Genomic DNA, 16,798 nt, shown 5'->3' on the forward strand with positions numbered 1-16,798 from the left:
TCATTCCTAAAGCAAAAACTCTGTGACAATGGCAAGTAAAAAGGAGCGCAAGAAATCAAATTATAGTGAGGCTGAACTATCTGCAATACCAGGCATTACCACAAGGAAACGGTCGTACGCCAAGCTGGAATCTGACGTGGAGATAAGTACTTGGCTGAATCCAGATCAGACGGTTGCATGTTCCAATCACATCAGTTGATCTCTTCTTGACATCCATAGTATAAAGTCTACAGCCCTTTACCGTGACTGATTTGCAAATTGAATCAAAGCAATTAAGCAAGGAACGCCAACTTGTTTTCTCGACCTTGTGGCCGCGACAGAGTGCGCCTGACCCCGGATCGGGAGGTTGCGTGTTCCAGTTATGTTGAGGTCAAGCGATCTGTTCTTGACTTTGTGAGTTTAAAGACTAGCTGATTTGCATAGTTTATCAAAGTGCTTAAGCATGAAGCACTAAATAATTTTTCCGCTATCTTGTAGTGCAACGGTAGAGTGTCTGGCTCCAAATCACCTTGAGGTCACCGTATATTTACTGATTTGCATTCTGTGTCAAGGGGGTTAAGCAAAATACATCACCATCACATTGGACACTTCTAAAAGTTTTCTGGACGACGTAGAGAGAGATGGACAAAGAATGGGAAATCAAAACAAAGAAACAGACAATGGAGAGCAAGCAAAGATGGACAACATGGGAAAAGACAGAGAGGGGAGAGGACTAATTAGAAGGAGAGCCTTAAAGGTAAAACCAAATGTGGGAAATGCAAGAAAAAAAATCATGACAAGTGTAAACAGATATGAAGTGTTAAGTGGGTTGGAGGGAGAAGATGGAGTATAATGTTTTCTAGGTATTTGTTTTTATTTCTTTTAATGGTTTTAAGTTGTGTTACTTTTAATGCAAGGGGATTGATGGACATGGGAAAATTTGAAAGACTGAAAGAAAAATGCAAAGGAAAACATGTTATCGCTTTGCAAGAAACAAACTGGAAAGAGAGTGTGATGATAGACTATAAAAAGAAATGGGAAGGAGATATTTTATACAACAATGGGGATGGAAGGCTTGGAAGAGGTGTAGCGTTTTTAATGAGAAAAGATGTGTTTAATGCAAGCAAAGTAGTGTATAAAGATAAGATAGGGAAATGTATGGTGGTAGAAGTAAATTATGAAGGACGTGGAATTATTTTAGCGAATGTACATGCACCAACAGAGGAGAAAGAAAAGAAAGTTTTTTTTAATGTTTTAAGGAGCATTATAAAGAAATATAAAGAAACAATTATGATGGGGGATTTTAATACTGTTTTTAGCAAACAGGATATGGCGGAGGGAATGGTTTTTAAATCGGACACAGGGAGAAAAGAATTAAACGAATTGATGAGAGAAAATAATTTAATAGATGTGTGGAGAGAAAGGAACGAAAAGAAAAAAGAATTCTCAAAAAGACAAATAGTGGGGAGTTTTGTATGCCAAACTAGAATTGACTTTGTTTTATGCACGAGAAATGTGGAGAATTTTATTGAAAAGATTAAATATGAAGAAACCAGTTTTAGCGATCACAAGATTTTATCCTTTAGTTTGGACTGGAGGAAAATGCAAAGAGGGCCGGGAGTATGGATTTTAAATACACAGATTTTAAAGAATGAAGATTATGTTTCAAAGGTTAAAGAAATTATAGAAAAAGAAAAGGAAAATGGAATGTTTGAAGAGGATAGGAGATTATGGTGGGAGAACGTGAAGTTTTTAATCAAAAAATTTTCGATCAAATATTGTAGTTTAAAACAGAAATGCAAAAGATACAAAGAAAATAGAATGAAAGAAAGAAAGTTTAGAAATGGAATTGAATAAAGAAAATAAAGACATACAAAAGATAAAGGAAATAGAGGGAAAACTGAAAGAAATAGAAGAAAAACAATATGAGGGGGCAAGGCTAAGAAGCAAAGCAAAATATGTGGTGGAAGGAGAAAAATGCACAAAGTTCTTTTTTGACTTGGAAAAAAAGAGAGGGAAAGCTGAAACGATAAAAGAAATAAGAGGGAAAAACGGAGAACTTGTAGAAGAGAATAAAAAGATATTGGAGGAAATAAGGAATTTTTATGAGGATCTGTTTAGTGCAAGGGGGGTGGAAGAGGAGAAAAAAAAGGAACTATTGAGTCAGATAAAAGCAAAAGTAAGTGAGGAAGATAAAAAAGAATGTGACCAAGAAATTAGAGAAGAGGAGATTGAAATAGCAATAAATCAACTGAATAAAAAGAAAAGTCCAGGAATAGATGGTTTGGGAACTGAATTTTATGTCTGTTTTAAAGAGGTTTTAATAAAGATTTTAAATTAGGTTTTTAAAGAAATTTTTGAAAAGGAAGAAATTAATGAAAGAACAAGGATGGGGTTAATGAAACTGATATATAAAAGGAAAGGAGAAAAAGTAGATTTAAAAAACTACAGACCAATCACAATGTTGAATACGGATCTTAAAATTTTAGCGAAGGTTTTAGCAAACAGACTAAAAGAAGTAATGCCGAGTATAATTCAAACAAATCAAGCATATGGGGTAAAAGGGAGAGATATAGCTGATATAACGATAAGTATAAGAGATGCCATATGGTATATGAAAGAAAAAAATGAAGATGGATATATTCTTAGTTTAGATTTTTAAAAAGCGTTTGATAGGGTTGAGCACGGGTATTTATTTGAGGTTTTAACCTTTTCACACGTGAGTTTAAAATATTCTATCTAACCCCAAAGAGTGAGTTTTTTTAGGCGACCGTTATTTTGGAATGTTTGGCATTACAGTTTCCATGGCGACGCGTCATGTGACACACCGCAGCCACAACAGCACTGTAAGACACATGGATCGCTTTTATTTCGTTTTCCCTTTTTTATTATTGATATTCATAAGCATGCTCTCTATATTTTGAAATATATGATATTCCGATTTCGAAATATGTGCAAGTAAATGTATTTAAAAATCCAAATACTTTTATTATGACCGCGTTAGTTAATCTATACCGGGTGATGGGCGCCGCCATGTTTGTTCGCGCTGAATCCGAGCTGTGGGATTTAACACACGCAAATGCATCCTCTACTCCCGAAAGACATTAAAGTAAGTCTCTGGTGAGCTGGAAGAAGAGGAGAGTGAACTTTATAGTTACCTGCATAATCTGTATATGATATCAATAAATGATGCTGTCAGAATATATGTGTAGGATCATTATTGCTGCTTCCATAGACATCAGTGTGTATTTTACAAACTATAAATGTATGGTTTTGCTAGTACTTATGTCTATTTAAATGTCTGAAACCTAAAATAAGCATTATATGGTTGAAAACACTGAATAGTTGTGATAATATGACAAGCACTCAGCGCCTCCGATCTGGCTCAGAGCCAGCAAAAGCGCCAAAACAGATTTGAATTCAGCAGCTGATCACGTGATGCGGCGAACGTTCGAATCACACCGGTGTGATCATACGCATAAGGGACCAGCCAAGACAAATCACACCGGTGTGATCGTACGTTCTAAAGGGTTAAGAAGATTTGGTTTTGGGGAGAATTTTATTAAATGGATTGGAATTTTATATAAGGGTGCACTAACTAGGATTAAATGTAATGGTTTTTTAACAGATTGTTTTAAAATAACACGATCAATTAGACAAGGTTGTCCGCTCTCAGCGTTATTGTATTCACTTGTATCTGAACCTTTGGGACTTGCTATAAGACAAAATGAAAGAATAAGAGGGATAGAAATTGAGGGAAATAAGGCTGAGGGGAAAATTTTTCAATATGCTGATGATACAACGATAATTTTAAAGGGAAAGGGAAGTGTTAAAGAAGTTATGAAGGTTGTAAAAGAATACTGCAGTGGTTCTGGAAGTAAAATAAATGAGGACAAAACGATATATATGAGATTTGGCAAAGCTATGGCTTTAACGGATTGTTTTAATTTTAAGGAAGTGGAAGAAATGAGGATTTTAGGAGTTTTAATGGGGAGGAATGAGAGGAAAGTAAGAGATGAAATGTGGGAGCAACTAATAGCAGATATAGAGAGAAGGTAAAATTTTTGGAGATTGAGAACACTACATTTGAAGGGGAAGGTTTTAATATTGAATGTTTTAATGGTTTCTAAACTTTGGTATGTTTTATATGTTTCTGAAATGCCTTTATGGACAGAACAGAGGTTGAAGAAATGTTTTCTTGACTTTTTATGGGAGGGGAAACCAGCAAGGATTGCATATAACACGATTTTAGGGGCGGTAGAGAAGGGAGGTTTGGGGCTAATGGATGTGGAACAGCGAAAAAACGCTCTGAGAGTAAAAATTGTTAAGAAATACCTGCAACAAAACAACAAAACTGAGTGGAAAAAAACAATGAAATACTTTTTAAACAAATGTGGGGATTTTAATATGGGGGATGGAATTCTGTGGATGAAAACGAAAATGTGGATGACGGAAGGATTACCTGGGTTTTACAGAGAAATTTTTAGTGCCTGGGGAAAATTTTTAACAAAAATTGAATGGGATCCGCATGGAAGAGAGAGCATTTTAAATCAACCTCTGTTCTTAAATAACAAAATTTTGAAACAAGGGAAAGAAATGTTTTTTAAAAAATGAATGGAAGTGGGGATAACGAGAGTGAGAGATGTTTTGTATGAGTTTAAAGAGGGGTTTTTACCGACGCAATATATTGTGGACACAATGGAAATGGCAAAAGAAGAATATGGTAAACAAGAAATAGCAAACAAATACGAAGCCATCAAGAACGCAATACCAAAAGAGTGGATTAAGAGAATACATTGCATGGAGGAAGAGCCAAAGGAGAAATTTATTTATGTGAAACTGGGGGAAAAACTGTGTGATTTTAAAGAATGTAGTGTAAAAACTTTTTATTGTGTGTTTAGAGATGATGTTTTTAAAGAGCCGATTGTTAATAAGTACTGGGTGGAAAAATTCAAAGATTTAAAAAAAGAGTTTATATGGAGAAATTTAAGGGGACGATGTGTGGAAACAAAATTGGAATGTTTGGAGTATTTTATAAGACATAAAGTGGTATTTACTGATTTTATTTTAAACAAAATTGGTCTAGAACAAAGTGTTATGTGTAAAGTGTGTCAAGAAAAGGAAGAGGGGTTTTTACATATGTTTTTATATTGTAAAGAATTGGAGGGGTTCTTAAGGAAATGTAAATGTGTTATTGAAGCTTTAACTGTGGAGTGGGATGAAAACATAATGGAATGGAACAGAGTGGTGATGTTTGGCTGGGAAAAGAAGTGCCAAAACAAAAAGTTTATAAATCTGTGGGTAATGTTAATGAAAAGTGCAATATGGGAGAGAAGAATTGTGGCTAAAAAAGAAAAAATTGTTTTGGATGTTTGGACTGTTTTTAAAAGAAAAACTGAAAAATATATAGAAAGACTGTATGTGTATTTTAAAAGTGAAAATATGTTGGATGCATTTTATGTTGTTTTTACATCAAATGTTTACCGTGTCTTAAAAGATTTTATGTTGAAGCTTCCTGAGAACGAAGGATTTTTGTAAGTTGTGTATACAAATCTGTGGTGTGTAATGTAGACACTGTGTAAGACAAACTGTATTTTTTAATGTATTTTTTATCACAATAAAAAAAAAAAAAAAAAAGAAAAAAGAAAAAAAAAGCGCGTCTGACTCCAGATCAGAAGGTTGTGTGTTCAAATCACGTCGGGGTCACGTGATTTCTTGTTGACTTCTAATGTGAAAAGAAGTCCTGTCGTTGTGTGCTGCAGTGGTTTCCAATCCCACCGCTCTGTATGTCTCCCTTATTGAACACACCTGATTAAGATCATTAGCTAGTTAGGAGAGAGCTCCATGAGCTCATCTGGGTGTGTCAGAAAAAGGAGACAGACAAAAATGCAGGGCCGCGTCTTCCAGAGTCATCGTAAGCCTAAGTTGATTGCAACTCTATTGGTTTCAATGCGTCTACGTTGTATTAAGGATTGCAACGCTTTTGGGAAACACAGCCCAGAGCAGGGGGTCCCCAGGATCAGGATTGAAAATCACCAGTGTACTGTGATAGATTTGTATCTTGACCTGTTATTTATATTAAGCCTGAGATCTCATGTAATAACCATTCCTGTCATTGTGTACTGTGACAGATCTGCCTCTTGACGTGTTACTTTTGCATATCTTGCCCTGCAATCTCTGAAGAAATCGCGGAAACATCTACGTTCCGAATTCAAAAGCCAGCTCCTTCGAGCCGGAATCGAACCAGCGACCTAAGGATAGCCAATGTATCATCTACAGTCCTCCGCTCTACCAGCTGAGCTATCGAAGGCAGGATGACAAAAGGTGGCTTAAGCAGGAAACACCAGATAGGTTTGTGGTGTCTTGGGGTACAACGGTAGCTTGGCTGAATCCAGATCAGACGGTTGCATGTTCCAATCACATCAGTTGATCTCTTCTTGACATCCATAGTATAAAGTCTACAGCGCTTTACCGTGACTGATTTGCAAATTGAATCAAAGCAATTAAGCAAGGAACGCCGACTTGTTTTCTCTTGACGTGTTACTTTTGCATATCTTGCCCTGCAATCTCTGAAGAAATCGTGGAAACATCTACGTGCCGAATTCAAAAGCCAGCTCCTTCGAGCCGGAATCGAACCAGCGACCTAAGGATAGCCAATGTATCATCTACAGTCCTCCGCTCTACCAGCTGAGCTATCGAAGGCAGGATGACAAAAGGTGGCTTAAGCAGGAAACACCAGATAGGTTTGTGGTGTCTTGGGGTACAACGGTAGCTTGGCTGAATCCAGATCAGACGGTTGCATGTTCCAATCACATCAGTTGATCTCTTCTTGACATCCATAGTATAAAGTCTACAGCCCTTTACCGTGACTGATTTGCAAATTGAATCAAAGCAATTAAGCAAGGAACGCCGACTTGTTTTCTCGACAGAGTGCGCCTGACCCGGGATCGGGAGGTTGCGTGTTCCAATTATGTTGAGGTCAAGCGAACTGTTCTTGACTTTGTGAGTGTAAAGACTAGCGGATTTGCATAGTTTATCAAAGTGCTTTAGCATGAAACACTAAATAATTTTTCCGCTATCTTGTAGTGCAACGGTAGAGTGTCTGGCTCCAAATCACCTTGAGGTCAGACGATCTGTTTTTGATCTCCTGAGTATAAAGTCCAACATCAAGAGTGTTCCTTGAGCACCGTATATTTACTGATTTGCATTCTGTGTCAAGGGGGTTAAGCAAAATACATCACCTCTGGGTTCAGGACCTCGTGGCGCAACGGTAGCGCGTCTGACTCCAGATCAGAAGGTTGCGTGTTCAAATCACGTCGGGGTCACGTGATTTCTTGTTGACTTCTAATGTGAAAAGAAGTCCTGTCGTTGTGTGCTGCAGTGGTTTCCAATCCCACCGCTCTGTATGTCTCCCTTATTAAACACACCTGATTAAGATCATTAGCTAGTTAGGAGAGAGCTCCATGAGCTCATCTGGGTGTGTCAGAAAAAGGAGACAGACAAAAATGCAGGGCCGCGTCTTCCAGAGTCATCGTAAGCCTAAGTTGATTGCAACTCTATTGGTTTCAATGCGTCTACGTTGTATTAAGGATTGCAACGCTTTTGGGAAACACAGCCCAGAGCAGGGGGTCCCCAGGATCAGGATTGAAAATCACCAGTGTACTGTGATAGATTTGTATCTTGACCTGTTATTTATATTAAGCCTGAGATCTCATGTAATAACCATTCCTGTCATTGTGTACTGTGACAGATCTGCCTCTTGACGTGTTACTTTTGCATATCTTGCCCTGCAATCTCTGAAGAAATCGTGGAAACATCTACGTGCCGAATTCAAAAGCCAGCTCCTTCGAGCCGGAATCGAACCAGCGACCTAAGGATAGCCAATGTATCATCTACAGTCCTCCGCTCTACCAGCTGAGCTATCGAAGGCAGGATGACAAAAGGTGGCTTAAGCAGGAAACACCAGATAGGTTTGTGGTGTCTTGGGGTACAACGGTAGCTTGGCTGAATCCAGATCAGACGGTTGCATGTTCCAATCACATCAGTTGATCTCTTCTTGACATCCATAGTATAAAGTCTACAGCCCTTTACCGTGACTGATTTGCAAATTGAATCAAAGCAATTAAGCAAGGAACGCCGACTTGTTTTCTCGACAGAGTGCGCTTGACCCGGGATCGGGAGGTTGCGTGTTCCAATTATGTTGAGGTCAAGCGAACTGTTCTTGACTTTGTGAGTGTAAAGACTAGCGGATTTGCATAGTTTATCAAAGTGCTTTAGCATGAAACACTAAATAATTTTTCCGCTATCTTGTAGTGCAACGGTAGAGTGTCTGGCTCCAAATCACCTTGAGGTCAGACGATCTGTTTTTGATCTCCTGAGTATAAAGTCCAACATCAAGAGTGTTCCTTGAGCACCGTATATTTACTGATTTGCATTCTGTGTCAAGGGGGTTAAGCAAAATACATCACCTCTGGGTTCAGGACCTCGTGGCGCAACGGTAGTGTGTCTGACTCCAGATCAGAAGGTTGCGTGTTCAAATCACGTCGGGGTCACGTGATTTCTTGTTGACTTGTAATGTGAAAAGAAGTCCTGTCGTTGTGTGCTGCAGTGGTTTCCAATCCCACCGCTCTGTATGTCTCCCTTATTAAACACACCTGATTAAGATCATTAGCTAGTTAGGAGAGAGCTCCATGAGCTCATCTGGGTGTGTCAGAAAAAGGAGACAGACAAAAATGCAGGGCCGCGTCTTCCAGAGTCATCGTAAGCCTAAGTTGATTGCAACTCTATTGGTTTCAATGCGTCTACGTTGTATTAAGGATTGCAACGCTTTTGGGAAACACAGCCCAGAGCAGGGGGTCCCCAGGATCAGGATTGAAAATCACCAGTGTACTGTGATAGATTTGTATCTTGACCTGTTATTTTTATTAAGCCTGAGATCTCATGTAATAACCATTCCTGTCATTGTGTACTGTGACAGATCTGCCTCTTGACGTGTTACTTTTGCATATCTTGCCCTGCAATCTCTGAAGAAATCGTGGAAACATCTACGTGCCGAATTCAAAAGCCAGCTCCTTCGAGCCGGAATCGAACCAGCGACCTAAGGATAGCCAATGTATCATCTACAGTCCTCCGCTCTACCAGCTGAGCTATCGAAGGCAGGATGACAAAAGGTGGCTTAAGCAGGAAACACCAGATAGGTTTGTGGTGTCTTGGGGTACAACGGTAGCTTGGCTGAATCCAGATCAGACGGTTGCATGTTCCAATCACATCAGTTGATCTCTTCTTGACATCCATAGTATAAAGTCTACAGCCCTTTACCGTGACTGATTTGCAAATTGAATCAAAGCAATTAAGCAAGGAACGCCGACTTGTTTTCTCGACAGAGTGCGCCTGACCCGGGATCGGGAGGTTGCGTGTTCCAATTATGTTGAGGTCAAGCGAACTGTTCTTGACTTTGTGAGTGTAAAGACTAGCGGATTTGCATAGTTTATCAAAGTGCTTTAGCATGAAACACTAAATAATTTTTCCGCTATCTTGTAGTGCAACGGTAGAGTGTCTGGCTCCAAATCACCTTGAGGTCAGACGATCTGTTTTTGATCTCCTGAGTATAAAGTCCAACATCAAGAGTGTTCCTTGAGCACCGTATATTTACTGATTTGCATTCTGTGTCAAGGGGGTTAAGCAAAATACATCACCTCTGGGTTCAGGACCTCGTGGCGCAACGGTAGCGCGTCTGACTCCAGATCAGAAGGTTGCGTGTTCAAATCACGTCGGGGTCACGTGATTTCTTGTTGACTTCTAATGTGAAAAGAAGTCCTGTCGTTGTGTCCTGCAGTGGTTTCCAATCCCACCGCTCTGTATGTCTCCCTTATTAAACACACCTGATTAAGATCATTAGCTAGTTAGGAGAGAGCTCCATGAGCTCATCTGGGTGTGTCAGAAAAAGGAGACAGACAAAAATGCAGGGCCGCGTCTTCCAGAGTCATCGTAAGCCTAAGTTGATTGCAACTCTATTGGTTTCAATGCGTCTACGTTGTATTAAGGATTGCAACGCTTTTGGGAAACACAGCCCAGAGCAGGGGGTCCCCAGGATCAGGATTGAAAATCACCAGTGTACTGTGATAGATTTGTATCTTGACCTGTTATTTATATTAAGCCTGAGATCTCATGTAATAACCATTCCTGTCATTGTGTACTGTGACAGATCTGCCTCTTGACGTGTTACTTTTGCATATCTTGCCCTGCAATCTCTGAAGAAATCGTGGAAACATCTACGTGCCGAATTCAAAAGCCAGCTCCTTCGAGCCGGAATCGAACCAGCGACCTAAGGATAGCCAATGTATCATCTACAGTCCTCCGCTCTACCAGCTGAGCTATCGAAGGCAGGATGACAAAAGGTGGCTTAAGCAGGAAACACCAGATAGGTTTGTGGTGTCTTGGGGTACAACGGTAGCTTGGCTGAATCCAGATCAGACGGTTGCATGTTCCAATCACATCAGTTGATCTCTTCTTGACATCCATAGTATAAAGTCTACAGCCCTTTACCGTGACTGATTTGCAAATTGAATCAAAGCAATTAAGCAAGGAACGCCGACTTGTTTTCTCGACAGAGTGCGCTTGACCCGGGATCGGGAGGTTGCGTGTTCCAATTATGTTGAGGTCAAGCGAACTGTTCTTGACTTTGTGAGTGTAAAGACTAGCGGATTTGCATAGTTTATCAAAGTGCTTTAGCATGAAACACTAAATAATTTTTCCGCTATCTTGTAGTGCAACGGTAGAGTGTCTGGCTCCAAATCACCTTGAGGTCAGACGATCTGTTTTTGATCTCCTGAGTATAAAGTCCAACATCAAGAGTGTTCCTTGAGCACCGTATATTTACTGATTTGCATTCTGTGTCAAGGGGGTTAAGCAAAATACATCACCTCTGGGTTCAGGACCTCGTGGCGCAACGGTAGCGCGTCTGACTCCAGATCAGAAGGTTGCGTGTTCAAATCACGTCGGGGTCACGTGATTTCTTGTTGACTTCTAATGTGAAAAGAAGTCCTGTCGTTGTGTGCTGCAGTGGTTTCCAATCCCACCGCTCTGTATGTCTCCCTTATTAAACACACCTGATTAAGATCATTAGCTAGTTAGGAGAGAGCTCCATGAGCTCATCTGGGTGTGTCAGAAAAAGGAGACAGACAAAAATGCAGGGCCGCGTCTTCCAGAGTCATCGTAAGCCTAAGTTGATTGCAACTCTATTGGTTTCAATGCGTCTACGTTGTATTAAGGATTGCAACGCTTTTGGGAAACACAGCCCAGAGCAGGGGGTCCCCAGGATCAGGATTGAAAATCACCAGTGTACTGTGATAGATTTGTATCTTGACCTGTTATTTATATTAAGCCTGAGATCTCATGTAATAACCATTCCTGTCATTGTGTACTGTGACAGATCTGCCTCTTGACGTGTTACTTTTGCATATCTTGCCCTGCAATCTCTGAAGAAATCGTGGAAACATCTACGTGCCGAATTCAAAAGCCAGCTCCTTCGAGCCGGAATCGAACCAGCGACCTAAGGATAGCCAATGTATCATCTACAGTCCTCCGCTCTACCAGCTGAGCTATCGAAGGCAGGATGACAAAAGGTGGCTTAAGCAGGAAACACCAGATAGGTTTGTGGTGTCTTGGGGTACAACGGTAGCTTGGCTGAATCCAGATCAGACGGTTGCATGTTCCAATCACATCAGTTGATCTCTTCTTGACATCCATAGTATAAAGTCTACAGCCCTTTACCGTGACTGATTTGCAAATTGAATCAAAGCAATTAAGCAAGGAACGCCGACTTGTTTTCTCGACAGAGTGCGCTTGACCCGGGATCGGGAGGTTGCGTGTTCCAATTATGTTGAGGTCAAGCGAACTGTTCTTGACTTTGTGAGTGTAAAGACTAGCGGATTTGCATAGTTTATCAAAGTGCTTTAGCATGAAACACTAAATAATTTTTCCGCTATCTTGTAGTGCAACGGTAGAGTGTCTGGCTCCAAATCACCTTGAGGTCAGACGATCTGTTTTTGATCTCCTGAGTATAAAGTCCAACATCAAGAGTGTTCCTTGAGCACCGTATATTTACTGATTTGCATTCTGTGTCAAGGGGGTTAAGCAAAATACATCACCTCTGGGTTCAGGACCTCGTGGCGCAACGGTAGTGTGTCTGACTCCAGATCAGAAGGTTGCGTGTTCAAATCACGTCGGGGTCACGTGATTTCTTGTTGACTTGTAATGTGAAAAGAAGTCCTGTCGTTGTGTGCTGCAGTGGTTTCCAATCCCACCGCTCTGTATGTCTCCCTTATTAAACACACCTGATTAAGATCATTAGCTAGTTAGGAGAGAGCTCCATGAGCTCATCTGGGTGTGTCAGAAAAAGGAGACAGACAAAAATGCAGGGCCGCGTCTTCCAGAGTCATCGTAAGCCTAAGTTGATTGCAACTCTATTGGTTTCAATGCGTCTACGTTGTATTAAGGATTGCAACGCTTTTGGGAAACACAGCCCAGAGCAGGGGGTCCCCAGGATCAGGATTGAAAATCACCAGTGTACTGTGATAGATTTGTATCTTGACCTGTTATTTTTATTAAGCCTGAGATCTCATGTAATAACCATTCCTGTCATTGTGTACTGTGACAGATCTGCCTCTTGACGTGTTACTTTTGCATATCTTGCCCTGCAATCTCTGAAGAAATCGTGGAAACATCTACGTGCCGAATTCAAAAGCCAGCTCCTTCGAGCCGGAATCGAACCAGCGACCTAAGGATAGCCAATGTATCATCTACAGTCCTCCGCTCTACCAGCTGAGCTATCGAAGGCAGGATGACAAAAGGTGGCTTAAGCAGGAAACACCAGATAGGTTTGTGGTGTCTTGGGGTACAACGGTAGCTTGGCTGAATCCAGATCAGACGGTTGCATGTTCCAATCACATCAGTTGATCTCTTCTTGACATCCATAGTATAAAGTCTACAGCCCTTTACCGTGACTGATTTGCAAATTGAATCAAAGCAATTAAGCAAGGAACGCCGACTTGTTTTCTCGACAGAGTGCGCCTGACCCGGGATCGGGAGGTTGCGTGTTCCAATTATGTTGAGGTCAAGCGAACTGTTCTTGACTTTGTGAGTGTAAAGACTAGCGGATTTGCATAGTTTATCAAAGTGCTTTAGCATGAAACACTAAATAATTTTTCCGCTATCTTGTAGTGCAACGGTAGAGTGTCTGGCTCCAAATCACCTTGAGGTCAGACGATCTGTTTTTGATCTCCTGAGTATAAAGTCCAACATCAAGAGTGTTCCTTGAGCACCGTATATTTACTGATTTGCATTCTGTGTCAAGGGGGTTAAGCAAAATACATCACCTCTGGGTTCAGGACCTCGTGGCGCAACGGTAGCGCGTCTGACTCCAGATCAGAAGGTTGCGTGTTCAAATCACGTCGGGGTCACGTGATTTCTTGTTGACTTCTAATGTGAAAAGAAGTCCTGTCGTTGTGTGCTGCAGTGGTTTCCAATCCCACCGCTCTGTATGTCTCCCTTATTAAACACACCTGATTAAGATCATTAGCTAGTTAGGAGAGAGCTCCATGAGCTCATCTGGGTGTGTCAGAAAAAGGAGACAGACAAAAATGCAGGGCCGCGTCTTCCAGAGTCATCGTAAGCCTAAGTTGATTGCAACTCTATTGGTTTCAATGCGTCTACGTTGTATTAAGGATTGCAACGCTTTTGGGAAACACAGCCCAGAGCAGGGGGTCCCCAGGATCAGGATTGAAAATCACCAGTGTACTGTGATAGATTTGTATCTTGACCTGTTATTTATATTAAGCCTGAGATCTCATGTAATAACCATTCCTGTCATTGTGTACTGTGACAGATCTGCCTCTTGACGTGTTACTTTTGCATATCTTGCCCTGCAATCTCTGAAGAAATCGTGGAAACATCTACGTGCCGAATTCAAAAGCCAGCTCCTTCGAGCCGGAATCGAACCAGCGACCTAAGGATAGCCAATGTATCATCTACAGTCCTCCGCTCTACCAGCTGAGCTATCGAAGGCAGGATGACAAAAGGTGGCTTAAGCAGGAAACACCAGATAGGTTTGTGGTGTCTTGGGGTACAACGGTAGCTTGGCTGAATCCAGATCAGACGGTTGCATGTTCCAATCACATCAGTTGATCTCTTCTTGACATCCATAGTATAAAGTCTACAGCCCTTTACCGTGACTGATTTGCAAATTGAATCAAAGCAATTAAGCAAGGAACGCCGACTTGTTTTCTCGACAGAGTGCGCTTGACCCGGGATCGGGAGGTTGCGTGTTCCAATTATGTTGAGGTCAAGCGAACTGTTCTTGACTTTGTGAGTGTAAAGACTAGCGGATTTGCATAGTTTATCAAAGTGCTTTAGCATGAAACACTAAATAATTTTTCCGCTATCTTGTAGTGCAACGGTAGAGTGTCTGGCTCCAAATCACCTTGAGGTCAGACGATCTGTTTTTGATCTCCTGAGTATAAAGTCCAACATCAAGAGTGTTCCTTGAGCACCGTATATTTACTGATTTGCATTCTGTGTCAAGGGGGTTAAGCAAAATACATCACCTCTGGGTTCAGGACCTCGTGGCGCAACGGTAGTGTGTCTGACTCCAGATCAGAAGGTTGCGTGTTCAAATCACGTCGGGGTCACGTGATTTCTTGTTGACTTGTAATGTGAAAAGAAGTCCTGTCGTTGTGTGCTGCAGTGGTTTCCAATCCCACCGCTCTGTATGTCTCCCTTATTAAACACACCTGATTAAGATCATTAGCTAGTTAGGAGAGAGCTCCATGAGCTCATCTGGGTGTGTCAGAAAAAGGAGACAGACAAAAATGCAGGGCCGCGTCTTCCAGAGTCATCGTAAGCCTAAGTTGATTGCAACTCTATTGGTTTCAATGCGTCTACGTTGTATTAAGGATTGCAACGCTTTTGGGAAACACAGCCCAGAGCAGGGGGTCCCCAGGATCAGGATTGAAAATCACCAGTGTACTGTGATAGATTTGTATCTTGACCTGTTATTTTTATTAAGCCTGAGATCTCATGTAATAACCATTCCTGTCATTGTGTACTGTGACAGATCTGCCTCTTGACGTGTTACTTTTGCATATCTTGCCCTGCAATCTCTGAAGAAATCGTGGAAACATCTACGTGCCGAATTCAAAAGCCAGCTCCTTCGAGCCGGAATCGAACCAGCGACCTAAGGATAGCCAATGTATCATCTACAGTCCTCCGCTCTACCAGCTGAGCTATCGAAGGCAGGATGACAAAAGGTGGCTTAAGCAGGAAACACCAGATAGGTTTGTGGTGTCTTGGGGTACAACGGTAGCTTGGCTGAATCCAGATCAGACGGTTGCATGTTCCAATCACATCAGTTGATCTCTTCTTGACATCCATAGTATAAAGTCTACAGCCCTTTACCGTGACTGATTTGCAAATTGAATCAAAGCAATTAAGCAAGGAACGCCGACTTGTTTTCTCGACAGAGTGCGCCTGACCCGGGATCGGGAGGTTGCGTGTTCCAATTATGTTGAGGTCAAGCGAACTGTTCTTGACTTTGTGAGTGTAAAGACTAGCGGATTTGCATAGTTTATCAAAGTGCTTTAGCATGAAACACTAAATAATTTTTCCGCTATCTTGTAGTGCAACGGTAGAATGTCTGGCTCCAAATCACCTTGAGGTCAGACGATCTGTTTTTGATCTCCTGAGTATAAAGTCCAACATCAAGAGTGTTCCTTGAGCACCGTATATTTACTGATTTGCATTCTGTGTCAAGGGGGTTAAGCAAAATACATCACCTCTGGGTTCAGGACCTCGTGGCGCAACGGTAGCGCGTCTGACTCCAGATCAGAAGGTTGCGTGTTCAAATCACGTCGGGGTCACGTGATTTCTTGTTGACTTCTAATGTGAAAAGAAGTCCTGTCGTTGTGTGCTGCAGTGGTTTCCAATCCCACCGCTCTGTATGTCTCCCTTATTAAACACACCTGATTAAGATCATTAGCTAGTTAGGAGAGAGCTCCATGAGCTCATCTGGGTGTGTCAGAAAAAGGAGACAGACAAAAATGCAGGGCCGCGTCTTCCAGAGTCATCGTAAGCCTAAGTTGATTGCAACTCTATTGGTTTCAATGCGTCTACGTTGTATTAAGGATTGCAACGCTTTTGGGAAACACAGCCCAGAGCAGGGGGTCCCCAGGATCAGGATTGAAAATCACCAGTGTACTGTGATAGATTTGTATCTTGACCTGTTATTTATATTAAGCCTGAGATCTCATGTAATAACCATTCCTGTCATTGTGTACTGTGACAGATCTGCCTCTTGACGTGTTACTTTTGCATATCTTGCCCTGCAATCTCTGAAGAAATCGTGGAAACATCTACGTGCCGAATTCAAAAGCCAGCTCCTTCGAGCCGGAATCGAACCAGCGACCTAAGGATAGCCAATGTATCATCTACAGTCCTCCGCTCTACCAGCTGAGCTATCGAAGGCAGGATGACAAAAGGTGGCTTAAGCAGGAAACACCAGATAGGTTTGTGGTGTCTTGGGGTACAACGGTAGCTTGGCTGAATCCAGATCAGACGGTTGCATGTTCCAATCACATCAGTTGATCTCTTCTTGACATCCATAGTATAAAGTCTACAGCCCTTTACCGTGACTGATTTGCAAATTGAATCAAAGCAATTAAGCAAGGAACGCCGACTTGTTTTCTCGACAGAGTGCGCTTGACCCGGGATCGGGAGGTTGCGTGTTCCAATTATGTTGAGGTCAAGCGAACTGTTCTTGACTTTG

The 16,798-nt window shown here is 41.5% G+C and overlaps 18 non-coding genes across 18 annotated transcripts; 8 read left to right on the top strand and 10 right to left on the bottom strand.

Annotated features, from left to right (window-relative positions):
• Positions 1-6,202: 6,202 nt before the first annotated feature.
• trnay-gua (transfer RNA tyrosine (anticodon GUA)) lies at positions 6,203-6,289 on the bottom strand. Its single transcript is given in 2 exon segments — positions 6,203-6,238; positions 6,253-6,289. It is a non-coding gene; the product is annotated as a tRNA-Tyr (tRNA).
• A 305-nt stretch (positions 6,290-6,594) lies between these two features.
• trnay-gua (transfer RNA tyrosine (anticodon GUA)) lies at positions 6,595-6,681 on the bottom strand. Its single transcript is given in 2 exon segments — positions 6,595-6,630; positions 6,645-6,681. It is a non-coding gene; the product is annotated as a tRNA-Tyr (tRNA).
• A 551-nt stretch (positions 6,682-7,232) lies between these two features.
• trnaw-cca (transfer RNA tryptophan (anticodon CCA)) lies at positions 7,233-7,304 on the top strand. Its single transcript has one exon. It is a non-coding gene; the product is annotated as a tRNA-Trp (tRNA).
• A 517-nt stretch (positions 7,305-7,821) lies between these two features.
• Positions 7,822-7,908, bottom strand: trnay-gua (transfer RNA tyrosine (anticodon GUA)). The gene is given in 2 exon segments: positions 7,822-7,857; positions 7,872-7,908. It is a non-coding gene; the product is annotated as a tRNA-Tyr (tRNA).
• A 551-nt stretch (positions 7,909-8,459) lies between these two features.
• Positions 8,460-8,531, top strand: trnaw-cca (transfer RNA tryptophan (anticodon CCA)). Its single transcript has one exon. It is a non-coding gene; the product is annotated as a tRNA-Trp (tRNA).
• Positions 8,532-9,048: 517 nt separating this feature from the next.
• Positions 9,049-9,135, bottom strand: trnay-gua (transfer RNA tyrosine (anticodon GUA)). The gene is given in 2 exon segments: positions 9,049-9,084; positions 9,099-9,135. It is a non-coding gene; the product is annotated as a tRNA-Tyr (tRNA).
• A 551-nt stretch (positions 9,136-9,686) lies between these two features.
• trnaw-cca (transfer RNA tryptophan (anticodon CCA)) lies at positions 9,687-9,758 on the top strand. Its single transcript has one exon. It is a non-coding gene; the product is annotated as a tRNA-Trp (tRNA).
• Positions 9,759-10,275: 517 nt separating this feature from the next.
• On the bottom strand, positions 10,276-10,362 carry trnay-gua (transfer RNA tyrosine (anticodon GUA)). Its single transcript is given in 2 exon segments — positions 10,276-10,311; positions 10,326-10,362. It is a non-coding gene; the product is annotated as a tRNA-Tyr (tRNA).
• A 551-nt stretch (positions 10,363-10,913) lies between these two features.
• On the top strand, positions 10,914-10,985 carry trnaw-cca (transfer RNA tryptophan (anticodon CCA)). The gene has a single exon. It is a non-coding gene; the product is annotated as a tRNA-Trp (tRNA).
• Positions 10,986-11,502: 517 nt separating this feature from the next.
• Positions 11,503-11,589, bottom strand: trnay-gua (transfer RNA tyrosine (anticodon GUA)). The gene is given in 2 exon segments: positions 11,503-11,538; positions 11,553-11,589. It is a non-coding gene; the product is annotated as a tRNA-Tyr (tRNA).
• Positions 11,590-12,140: 551 nt separating this feature from the next.
• On the top strand, positions 12,141-12,212 carry trnaw-cca (transfer RNA tryptophan (anticodon CCA)). Its single transcript has one exon. It is a non-coding gene; the product is annotated as a tRNA-Trp (tRNA).
• Positions 12,213-12,729: 517 nt separating this feature from the next.
• trnay-gua (transfer RNA tyrosine (anticodon GUA)) lies at positions 12,730-12,816 on the bottom strand. Its single transcript is given in 2 exon segments — positions 12,730-12,765; positions 12,780-12,816. It is a non-coding gene; the product is annotated as a tRNA-Tyr (tRNA).
• A 551-nt stretch (positions 12,817-13,367) lies between these two features.
• On the top strand, positions 13,368-13,439 carry trnaw-cca (transfer RNA tryptophan (anticodon CCA)). Its single transcript has one exon. It is a non-coding gene; the product is annotated as a tRNA-Trp (tRNA).
• Positions 13,440-13,956: 517 nt separating this feature from the next.
• On the bottom strand, positions 13,957-14,043 carry trnay-gua (transfer RNA tyrosine (anticodon GUA)). The gene is given in 2 exon segments: positions 13,957-13,992; positions 14,007-14,043. It is a non-coding gene; the product is annotated as a tRNA-Tyr (tRNA).
• A 551-nt stretch (positions 14,044-14,594) lies between these two features.
• Positions 14,595-14,666, top strand: trnaw-cca (transfer RNA tryptophan (anticodon CCA)). Its single transcript has one exon. It is a non-coding gene; the product is annotated as a tRNA-Trp (tRNA).
• A 517-nt stretch (positions 14,667-15,183) lies between these two features.
• trnay-gua (transfer RNA tyrosine (anticodon GUA)) lies at positions 15,184-15,270 on the bottom strand. Its single transcript is given in 2 exon segments — positions 15,184-15,219; positions 15,234-15,270. It is a non-coding gene; the product is annotated as a tRNA-Tyr (tRNA).
• A 551-nt stretch (positions 15,271-15,821) lies between these two features.
• On the top strand, positions 15,822-15,893 carry trnaw-cca (transfer RNA tryptophan (anticodon CCA)). The gene has a single exon. It is a non-coding gene; the product is annotated as a tRNA-Trp (tRNA).
• Positions 15,894-16,410: 517 nt separating this feature from the next.
• trnay-gua (transfer RNA tyrosine (anticodon GUA)) lies at positions 16,411-16,497 on the bottom strand. Its single transcript is given in 2 exon segments — positions 16,411-16,446; positions 16,461-16,497. It is a non-coding gene; the product is annotated as a tRNA-Tyr (tRNA).
• Positions 16,498-16,798: the final 301 nt, after the last annotated feature.

The sequence above is a fragment of the Garra rufa genome, chromosome 1, assembly GCF_049309525.1.
Source record: "Garra rufa chromosome 1, GarRuf1.0, whole genome shotgun sequence".
Lineage (NCBI taxonomy): Eukaryota > Metazoa > Chordata > Actinopteri > Cypriniformes > Cyprinidae > Garra > Garra rufa.